An 11540-nucleotide genomic window follows, 5' to 3' on the forward strand; every position below is an offset into this window, starting at 1 on the left:
CATCACCTGAAATAATTTTATGTGACCAAAATTACAGTTACCAATAGTTAAACAGGGGTTTCTCTATATGAGTCAATTTCTCAAACTAAAATCAATAACGGAAATGGGTCAAATCTGATAAAATAAATATTAAACCAATTGCATTTTGTCTAGTCACACTAATCATATTTAATCAAACAAAAATGAGAAACGATGTGCACACTGGCATGCAGTGGAGAAGAAGAGGCATCCCTTTAACTGAATAATTATTATTTATGAACTTTTTCCTTGTCATTTGCAATTGCTGATGTAAAAGATGTCCTCATTCGCAACGTTCTCAGCGGACACACAGGCGTAACGAGAGAAGCAGTGTGATTTACACACTTTACAGTCCAAATGAACTAAAAAACATTTAAAAGAGACATTATCAGATGTGTAATCAACGTGTCTTACTAACACGTTCACCGAACTTCCAATCATCCGATTTTATCTACCACCCGATATATTGCCTGGATCTAACGCAGGCATGTTCATGTTAAACATATTCATGTGTATGTGTATCTCTGTGTCATGTCACTTCCAAATTAAAGAACGTGAAGTATATGTAAATATTCAACTGCCTAGACAGACGTCTAGCAAACGTGCCTGTAGACACGTATTCAATAAACACACATGCGCATGCATACACGCCATACTGCAGACTAACTGAGGTAGGCTTAAGAGTGTGGGAGATGATTCATTTCCTGCCTGGTACTGCAAACATTAAGATAAAGGTTAAACACACACACATTATATACATATACATTATATACATATATACATATACATTATATACATATATACATATATATACACACACACACACACACACACACACATTATGCTTGTAAGTATGTTACCGTTATTTCCCTGACCTGACAATAATGTAATCTAGTCACACATATCAGAATGGGTTTAGTGGCCATAAAACCTCATTTAGGCCTTGACTGAACACACACACACACACACACACAGACACACACAGACACACACAGACACACACAGACACACACAGACACACACAGACACACACAGACACACACAGACACACACAGACACACACAGACACACACAAAAATACTGAGCTCAGCTAGAGCTTAGCTATTAAATCCAAACTCACTACTCACAAAATTAAGATTTTGCTGAGTTTTTTTTTTGTGATTGTTGCGGTCAAAAACGCTTGATTTTGTTGCGTCTTTTTTCAAAATTTGCAACGCAGCGTGCAGAGTTTCTGTGCTTTTTTTAACTTGAATTCTAAAAATTGCAATTGCTCGCAGTGATGTTTGTTGCTAAATGAGACCTTTTAGCTGTACTCATGTTCAACACATGAATCGATGAGGGCTTTGGCTGAATGCCTGATGTGATGACATCACATGACACGGCTTGGCCCAAATCTGCGGAATATCTGCAGTAATTTTGAAAAACTGCCTCAGAATATTGCGGAGTTCGCTTGATTTTGCGCTAATTTCTGCGATCACAAAATCACGAAATCCTGGAGGGACTGCTGTGTGTACCAAATGACCCTTGCTTGAGTGCATAACTGAGACCTCTTAAACTTTAATAAAGCCCCACTTACGGCTCACCCACTCCGTCGCTTCCACCAAACCTTTTCAAGGCTTAATTCATCATTGAATTCATTCATCCATCTTCAGTACCATTTCCTCCTGAGTCCTACAGCAACACACAACCAGCCAAAGCCTGAAACACTGTTCGCACAGCCATGTGCAAATCCCATAAATCCCAGAGACTAAAATTGCTCTTATTATTTGCTCAACCTTTTTTTTTTTTCCTTTTCACCCTTCACCTTTCAAAACCCATTCCTGTTAGGAATCATTGACATGCAGCCTGCTTCATCATACAGGCAAGAAGAGCCCATTTTCATTACCACTCCTCTTACCGTTTTCCCCGTAAAGGACAGGGAGCTGTCAATCATGCCCGTTATTGAAGGAGTGAGGGAGAGATGGCATTTTAATTACCATAAGGAAGGAGGATGGGGCGGTGAGCTCCTAAAAGCTTTTGCGAATATTAACCGCACCATCGGCCCATATATATGATAATGTGTATCGGAGAAATGAGACGAAACAACCAGGAATGCATGTGCATGCAGGCGAAGCGATATAGGATTAAATTAGGATATCGTTATCATGGCACCTATGATGAAGTGGTGGCTCGACAACTAGATGCAGGCTCACACACGTTTGCACACACACGTATGTTTGAGGGCACAGGCATGACTATCACCACTAATTGCCAAGAGAAATGAACAAATAAGGAGGAATAATTCTCTACTAAATAAAAAGATGAATTACACATGAAATATCGATGACTCTTGCAGTACACTCATTAATATATACATGCATGTGTGTGTGTGTGTGTGTGTGTGTGTGTGTGTGTGTGTGTGTTATAAAGTACGGATGACTCTTTTGCATTTGCAACCATAGAATTTTTTTTTTTTTAACTTTCACCCAAGAGAGCAAAAAAACAATGCAGGATTATTTTGGTGAGAAGTGGGAGCTGTCTTTCTTCTCCTCCACTCTCTCTCTACCCATTTCTCTTGTGCAACCCTCCTCCCCTCTCTCTCTCTCTCTCTCTCTCTCTCTCTCTCTCTCTCAAAACAGGCCCTTTTCATTTGCAGGGCAGAATTTACAGCTCTGAGTAGATAGAGAGGCTGGCTGTGTGTGTGGCTGTGTGTGTGTGTGTGTGTGTGTGTGTGTGTGTGACCACAGTGCTGCTGCATTGCAATGCATTAGCCTGAACGGGGCCAGCTTTTAGAGCAGTGGAGAATAGGTGAGATGATGATAATAATAATAATAATAATAATAAGAAGAAGAAGAAGAAGAAGAAGAAGAAGAAGAAGACTGATTAGAATAGAAATCTGATCATCCCCCTCTAGTCATTACTGCAGTAGTGAGTAGAAACCAGGGGGTAATAATGAATTCTGTTACCCCACACACAGAGGGAGATAAGCAAAGCCTTAGGGGGGATAATGAGAGAGCAGCTCACCTCTACTGAATATACAGAATTTGTGGGTGTATGTGTGTTGAGATTACGATGCTAAAATCACACCCAAACTATTGCAGATTATTTAGCTGAATTAAGGTTTGGGAAGAACCATCAGGTGTGATAATGACCACCTTCAGGGTGTTGCTTTGTGGTCTGAAATTTCTTATGTGATAATGGGTTTGCAATTGAAGGCTGTTCACATTCCACGTGCACAAACCTAAAGATACAAAGGAGATTGAAAGTGGGTCACAGTGCTGTTGTTTTCTATTAATTATAAGGGTGCCAATAATTTTGAAAGCAGTAAAACAAAGCTAAAGACTAGCCAATATGTCTAAGCTGAAAACAACCTTATTGTTTGTCTTATTCTGTGTAAATACAGTATTCATACAGTATTTTTTGGCCATTTAAATGGAGGGTGCCAATAATTTTGGAGTTGCATGACTTACATCTTAATAGTAGTGCAAAATTTGACTGTTACGGTGCATGTGTGTATGCTTAGAATAAATACATATACACTGTAATAGGCACTACTATTTTGCACTACTATTAAGATGTCATGCAACTCCAAAATTATTGGCACCCTTCATTTAAATGGCCAAAAAATGAATACTGTATTTAAACTGAATAACACAAACAATAAGGTCTATTTTACAGTGTGTATGAGGAGGAGGCTTAGAATAAATACATTGTACAACCAAATGAGTGTTTTCTCTCTCTCTCACACACACACACACACACACACACACACACACACACACACACACTCCTACAATTCGCTTCAGTTCATTAACTGCAGGCACATGTCAGATGTGAAGTTCATTTTCAGTAAATATCATTCTCAAAATGCTAGTTTAATAATTCACACAGTGTCACTGTAACTGTACAGCTATAGAGAAAATGTCAAATGGCATCAGGTGCTGCAATCACTTCACACAGAGATGGGGGGAAAATGAGGGAGAAATAAGAAGCAGGGGATAGGCAGATGGAGAAGGGAGTAATTGTAGTGGGAAAAGTGGAGAGGATATGAAAAGTGAGAAAAGTGGGCTTTATCATAAAGCTGACAGCACACTTCATTGGCAAACTCAATTACACTACATTCCTCCCCTCCCCTCCCCTCCCCCCAAGGCATTACAGCCTGTCCTGCTCCTTTTTCCTCCTTCCTTTTTTCCCCCTTGTTGCATCTCTCTCACACACACACATATATAAGGCTGGCTATGAATTTGAGGAGATTAGGGTTCCCCCCGAATTTAAGTGTTAAGTGCAATGACAGATTTTGCCTACATCTGCACCTCACCCTGGGCTTTAACAGTGACCAAAAGCAAGGGAAAGCTGAATTGTATAAAAAGGCATTTTTACAGGAAGATCACAATGTGAGAGACTAGCCTTTTTTTTCCTTCCACCCACAAGAGGTTCATGAAGTTCACTGTGAACAGTCTCATACGTAAATCATTTCCGCCAGGATAATAATTAGAAAAACTAATGGTAGTCGTAAGTATCAGCAATCGGAACATCTGACTGAACTCGGCACCCAAAAACGGTCGTGTGCAAAAATGATGAATGACAAAGTCCTGATGTTTCATACTGCAGTTTTTATGTGGTGGTCTAATTATAAAACAATAATTTTTCTTGTATGGACTTGTGGAACTGCTCTGTATTTGGCAGTTTTGTCTGACTCATCACAGGCTTTGTGGTTATACAACGGGTTATGCTGTGAGCATGTAATTCACAATGCATCTTATTACAGTGTCCAGCTGGGTGCCGTATTCACACACTTGACATACTGGTCAATAAACTAACGTGCACACAATGTTCCCTCAGACATGCATACAAATATTTTGTCTTCATGTGTTGTTTTTTTTTCCCACAAACTAGCATACAGAGAAGCAAAATACGAATATTATGAGATCAAACATTAAGGCAATATCCTGAAAGTGAAGATTCATGGCATACTACCATCTGCACTAATTGCCTGCTCTCCTGTTAGATCAGAAATACAACAATAAGACCAATGTATATGTGTTTATGTGTAGTGTGTGTAAAGTTCTTCTATTGTGGTGGACAACCCCGAGAGGTAGGAATGTCAGCACTGCCAGCATGTTGGAGTTCTGGCTCTGACCGTTCCTCAACCTCAGCTACATCACTCTACATTGTAGTATTAGCTAAGCACAGTTATTTCCGTTTGCACCTGCAGGTCACATTTTCATACAAATTTAATTCTATTTCCCCAAAATATAAACAAACTAGTAGCCTATTAATAGCCTAGCACAGTGACCCTGAACAGGCAGTTACTACAGATGAGTACTACATACTGCAATTGAATTGAATGTTAATGAACATTTGTTTTTCCCACAAGCTTCATATCTGACCTCTCGCTCATGCCCATACTCTGTTTATACTGTTTATTCAGAATAATGTTTTCTTATTTGCTTACATGCCTAATATAGTACAACACACCGAGGGTGGCATGGTGGTTCAACGTTGCCACTTCATAGCTCCATGTTTTGCAGGTTTTCCCCTGTGTCTGCATAGGTTTCCTCTGGGCATCCCATCGAGGGTACATTCCAGCCTCACGCCCAGTGTTCCTAGGCTTCAAGGCTTCCATCAAGCTGAAACCACATCATGGGTGGGAATGTCACTATTTTTATACCCATACTGGTTTGTGCTTTTTGTTTTTCCACCATCTGAAGCTTGTGTCAATTTGGCTATATATGAAATTATTACAGTGGCACTCATGTCACAATGTTGTTTCTCTAAAGTCTGCTGATTTGTCATATCTCTCTAACTATGCTTGTTTATATTGTCAGACATTATTATGGTCTCTTCAGAGCTCATTGCACAGCCTTTATCTTGTATTGTCCTGGTGACCTCTTCCAAAATTGTGTGCATTATTTTGATGAGGCTGGTTGATAGAAACCCAAAGTAATGGCAGGTTTGGCAGGTTGTTTTAATTGTAACATACAGTTTAAACCACAGTATATACCACAGTCCTTAAGCTGTGGGTCATTATGGCACATTAACTGTTCTTCTGGAGCATCCATATTTAAAACTGAAAGGACGAATCAGTGAGGGATCAGTGACAACGGAGACATCAATCTGCACCCCCACCCCCCCGACCCCAAGCTGCGTCACTGGGTGAAGAAAAAAAAAAAGTCCACTGACTTCCAACCAATGAGAAGAAGAGGCACCAATACTTACCTGTCAATCATGTATCCTGCCAATTCAGAAAGATCCCCCCGGTGGAACTGGCAAGCAGCCGTTCTAGCTTAGGCCGCATATTTTGACACAGACTATGTTTACATGGACAGCAGTAATCTAATTACTGACCTTATTCTGAATAAGACAATATTGTGATTAAGGTGTTTACATGAGTCACTTTTAGAATATTCCTTTCATGTTCCCGTTTTACATGTTATAGAACATAGATCGATTAACGGCACACGTCATTACGTCCCCCACACCACGCCAACCGACGTTCCCTCCAGAATTTCACGTATCGACATACAGTTTTGGGTATTTCATTTTTAATTTTTAATTAAAGCTTCGAGTGCAGTTAATTATCTGTCATGCTACACTTGCACATAGACGACTGCTTGAAGCCGTGGGCTGCGTCCAAAACCACGTACTTACCTACAATATAGCAGCTGAGATAGATGTATTTATTTAACTACTATATATATTAGCTGATATACATGTATTTCTCCTACTATATAGCAGGTAAGTACGCGGTTTCGGACGCAGCCGTGCTCTCTTGTTTGCCGTCAAACGGTTGAGCACTGCCATGTGTGTACGTGTCCTGTCACAAAATGCGGTGAAAACTCCCACACAACGTTAATAGTGTGATTAAGGTGTGTACATGTCTGTAATGCACTTCAATAATGCGACTAAAACAGGAATACTCCACACGTCTTAATTTGATTTGTGTTTACTTCGAGTATGACTTTAGTCGGATTAAGGTCATCAATAATCGCTGTTTACATGCTAGTTTCTTAATCAGAGTATCGTTTTAATCGGGTTAATATCAGATTATTGTTGTCCATGTAAATGTACTGAATGTGGCTTTGGAGGGAACATCAGATTTTGAGTTTCACAGGAGCAAGCTTCAGATAACCGTCACTAAAATCGCAGACTATACCATTAATGAGATGGAAGAGAGTGTCATTACTTACCATTACATAGAAGCAACATCAACTTCTGTTTTTTTAAGACATACTACCAAATTTGATCTCATCATTGTGTGGTGAGGTCTACTCATCTATTCCTTTTTTAAACACAGAATTACGCCAAGCCAGCTTAATGGATAAATGCACAGTTCAAATATTAATTAAAATGTTTAGATACCTGCAAAAGAGGTTAGGAACTATTCATCTTTTTGCTTTAAATAAATAAATAAATAAATAAATAAATAAATAAATAAATATGTACACTTGTTCAGTAACACTGCATTTGAATGCTCTCTTTCATACAATCTCTCTCTCTTGTTGAGGACTAAGTTTCCACACTTGACAGATAACTGACAGGCATGACTATGAGTGACTTCTGATCTTTTTCACAGAATCTTTTTTTTTTTTTTCTTTACAAGAAGAGAGGAAGCATCTTTTATCACACAAGAATTCACACACACAGATACTCAGTCATGTATACATATATACAGCGGATTACGTTCCTGGTGTTTTCTGACAGATACATATAAAAGCGCATGCACAATTCAACGACACGACACAATGATTCAAAAATATAACAGCTTTTAAAATGCGCTGTGCTGCTCGAGCAGCCCTCTGAACATACAAAAGACGTGTGAATTCAGTGATGGACAAGGACAGATGGAATAAGGTGGCGTTGGCTGGTACAGTGTGAGGAGGCTTCTACCACTGCAGTGATGTAATGAGCACAGTATCAGTTCTGGAAAGTGTAATGAATCAATGCAGCACTGGCTGGGTGAAGACAGAGAGGAGGAGCGAGACGAAGGGAGCGCATGACAGTGCGTGTATGGAAGTAGACAAACGGCAGAGAGGAAGTGAATGCAAAACGTGTGTGTACAGTAACAGACAGAGGTATGTGCGACCTTGCTACAGGGGGAGGTCCTTTACAAAAGATATGCTGTAGGTGCTATGTTCGCTTCACCTGGCTTCCCTCTATTGGATGAGAAAAAGGGGTGTGAAAAAAAAGATACAAAGATAGAGAGAGGTAGCCTCAGGCCATGCTCTACTTCAAAAAGATACAAATGTGCACAAGCAGACAGGCACTCTCTCTCTCTCTCTCTCTCTCTCACACACACACACACACACACACACACCTGATCTTAGCCCACAAGAAATGCCCAACCGCACAGCAGACCACACTACTGCATAAACTCCCCTGCAGCTACAGTAGCAGAAGAACTGTAGTAAAAGAGAGAAAGAACGAAAGAGAGAAAAAAAAATGCACTTTATTTATCCAGCACTCTCTCTTGAGCACCTTAAGAGCAAATTCTAACAGTATTTTGACTCTACAGCCCAACTAAAGGCCAATTCCTACTGGACACATTTCTATAGATAATTAAGATTAGTATCCACACTGGACTACCCAAATAAAGTGTTAACATCCACTCAAATTGCACAATTACGATTCCTATACGTTCACAGTGAAACTTATTATTATAATGTACAGAAGTGCCATAATTCTGTAATACATAGTTTCATATAAGCGTCCATGGTAATGAAACTCACAGATAGCCAGAGAGAAGATGAATAGGCTGTTTATTCACGGTTCCACTGTCTTGGGGGCATTTTTTTAATTGAGCTGTGTTGTAATTACAGCAAGTCCAGCTTGGCTGCACCTCCCATGTTTCACGGACACGTTTGTGTCTGCATTTAGATGTTAGTTTCCTTGATAACAATGAAGGGCACCACCGTGAACCTCCGTGGTGGAATGAACTTCCAACCTCAATCCGGACAGCAGAATGTCACTATCTTCAAAAAAAAACAGCTAAAGACCCACCTCTTCCGTGAACACCTAACCAACCCCTAAAAAAAAATAATTAAAAATAAATAAATAATAAATAAATAAAAGTACTCTTACACCTCTACTCTGTGCACTTTGCTTCCTCTAGAACTCAATTAAAGATCTTGTTTGGTAGCACTACTTGTATGGTTTTCTGCTTGATATATCGCTTCGCTTGTATTTCCTCATTTGTAAGTCACTTTGGATAAAAGCATCTGCTAAATGAATAAATGTAAACGTGGGCGATTTGATTAAGCAGCTGGTCGCTACACGTATATATCTCCTGGGATGCAGCCATGACACTTACATGATGTCTCCAATGTGAATTCTGAGTAAGCAGAAAATCAAGTTCAAAATGTATAGAAAATGTGTGTGATTTCAACAAATTCCTATGGAGTTTAAGCTTCACTTACACAGGCGAGTGGATTTTTTTTTTTTTAAGTCGACAACAACAAGCACAGAGCAGCACGTCTGTACAGCAGCTGGAGAAACCCAGGCAACCCTGGGGAGAACATGGGACCGTCAACACGGACAATATTCCAAGCACAGGCTCGAACCCAGGACCTTGAACCACTGAACCCAGTGAGCCACCATGCTGCCCAAATTTGTCAGTTGAAGTTTTTTAATGACTGTCCAGTTTGTCCTCGTAATTGAGTTTTTGTTAAAGTTATATATAGTATGTTTCAGACATCGATTTTTCCCCAAACACTTTTCTGTTGTGCCATTTAGTGCAGCAGAGCTACAACTGGTATTAACATATGAAAAGGGGAGAATTGGTGTAACAGAGGGCTCACAGAGACAGTATACAGATCCGTTTGTAGGAGGCTATTAACAGGATGGATATAGAAACAGTGCTCAGGACAAAAACAATCGTCACCAAAACAATAGCTGACAAATCCAAAAGATCAGAAAGTCCAATATCAAAACCAAAGGGGATAAACGGGTGAGAACACCATAAATCAGGCAGGCAGACAAATCCAACAGGTAAGATAAGATCAGAGGTGAGGCAAGGCAAAGTCGCACCCAAAAGCTAGTAAAAATAATCAGAACTCACATGAACGAACTGAAAGACATCTTCTCAGAATAATAGTCCCTGTGCATTTTATACCTGGCAAACTGGAACTTAACAGGATAACCAAAGAAGCCATGGAAAGTTCAAGAGAAGGTGCCCTCTGGTGGATAGGAGGGGACGAATGGTACAACTCACAATTTTGCCCCCCATTTCCAGCACTGATTGTATTGGCTGATAGGCTGTGCTGGTTCTAGTGCTTCCTGAATGGAGTGTTAAACTCTAAACAGTGAATAATTGATCATTGTTGCTGTGCAGGTTTCTATTATAACTATAGTATATACTGTAAGTATTATTATGGAGATATGGAGCAACCTTTTCTAACAACTGCCTTACATTCTCATCTGGATGTTTGGGGAAGAACAGAAGTTAGTTTAAAAACAAAAAAAGAAAGAAAAAAAAAGGCTCTACCTCAGCTGATGTGCTTATAAGAATGAAATTATGCATAGTGCCACAGACATAGATGTAAAATCAGCATCTTCCAACCATTGAGGTCAGACACATAGTACCATGAGTGGTTAATGACAGGAAACAGGCTGGACAAAGGGTGAGGGAGTAAGCCACCACATGCCATCAGATCTGCCACTTCATTACCCACTCCTCCCCCAAATAACCCAGACAGACACCTACCATCAGCCCCATGAGCTCCAGACTCCATGGATCATTGTCCTGACAGGCACACTTCTCAAAAGGTTGACTTATGCACAAAAAAAAATCAACAAGTATGAAATTCGTGAACATTTATCAAGCAGTAACAGTACGAGTGTGGCACAGGTCAGCCGTCACATAGTGCAGAAACCACCACTGAAAACATCCGGTCATGTCATAACAATAATCAACACAGGAAAGCAACACAGGAGAAGGTTTCTGTGGTGCAATATTAAAATGCAAAAACAAGCAGCCCAAAAAAAAAGCTCTTTCATTTACAGCATGTCTTGCATAATTTGGCCTGGATGTTGTCAGACTGCCCCCCCCCCCACCCCACTCTCCACCAGGGTCCCTGTTGCATTTCTAATCAGTTTGCTTTGGCTTGAAACACAGTCTGAGATTACTGTGTCATCTCAAGTACAAGGTCATCAATACAGGAAATGCGCAAGTGACACATCCTGCCAGCAGCAATGAGGTAAATAAATAACATCACCCTGGACTAAAATACTCACTTAAACGATTAAGGGCCTTTATTTGAGATTCCCCGCAAGAACGCCAAGCACAGATCAATCAGGAATAGCATTATTATAATTTTGATGAACTCCATCATCGATGTGGGTGAGGTTCCATTTGGTTTATTGAATTCCAAATGAGATGCAAATCCATGCGGCCGCATCCGGATTGCCAGCGTGAACATTATCTCACGTCAGCGTTTTACACAAAGAGCGCACACTCGTTGAGGAGGAGGTTTCCTCCATACTGATGAACTGACTATTATTGGGGGGGGGGGGGGGTGGTAAAGAAGAATAACACATGAGGATTT

The 11540-nt window shown here is 40.2% G+C and overlaps 1 protein-coding gene across 1 annotated transcript in view; it reads right to left on the reverse strand.

The window, feature by feature from the left end:
• Positions 1-11036, reverse strand: part of dab1a (DAB adaptor protein 1a) — a 378524-nt gene extending 367488 nt beyond the window's left edge. Inside the window, exon 1 of the mRNA XM_053613929.1 lies at positions 10055-11036. The gene's annotated coding sequence lies outside the window, so the exon portion shown is untranslated. The remainder of the gene's footprint in view (positions 1-10054) is intronic.
• Positions 11037-11540: the final 504 nt, after the last annotated feature.

Source organism: Ictalurus furcatus, chromosome 25, assembly GCF_023375685.1.
Source record: "Ictalurus furcatus strain D&B chromosome 25, Billie_1.0, whole genome shotgun sequence".
Classification (NCBI taxonomy): Eukaryota; Metazoa; Chordata; class Actinopteri; order Siluriformes; family Ictaluridae; genus Ictalurus; species Ictalurus furcatus.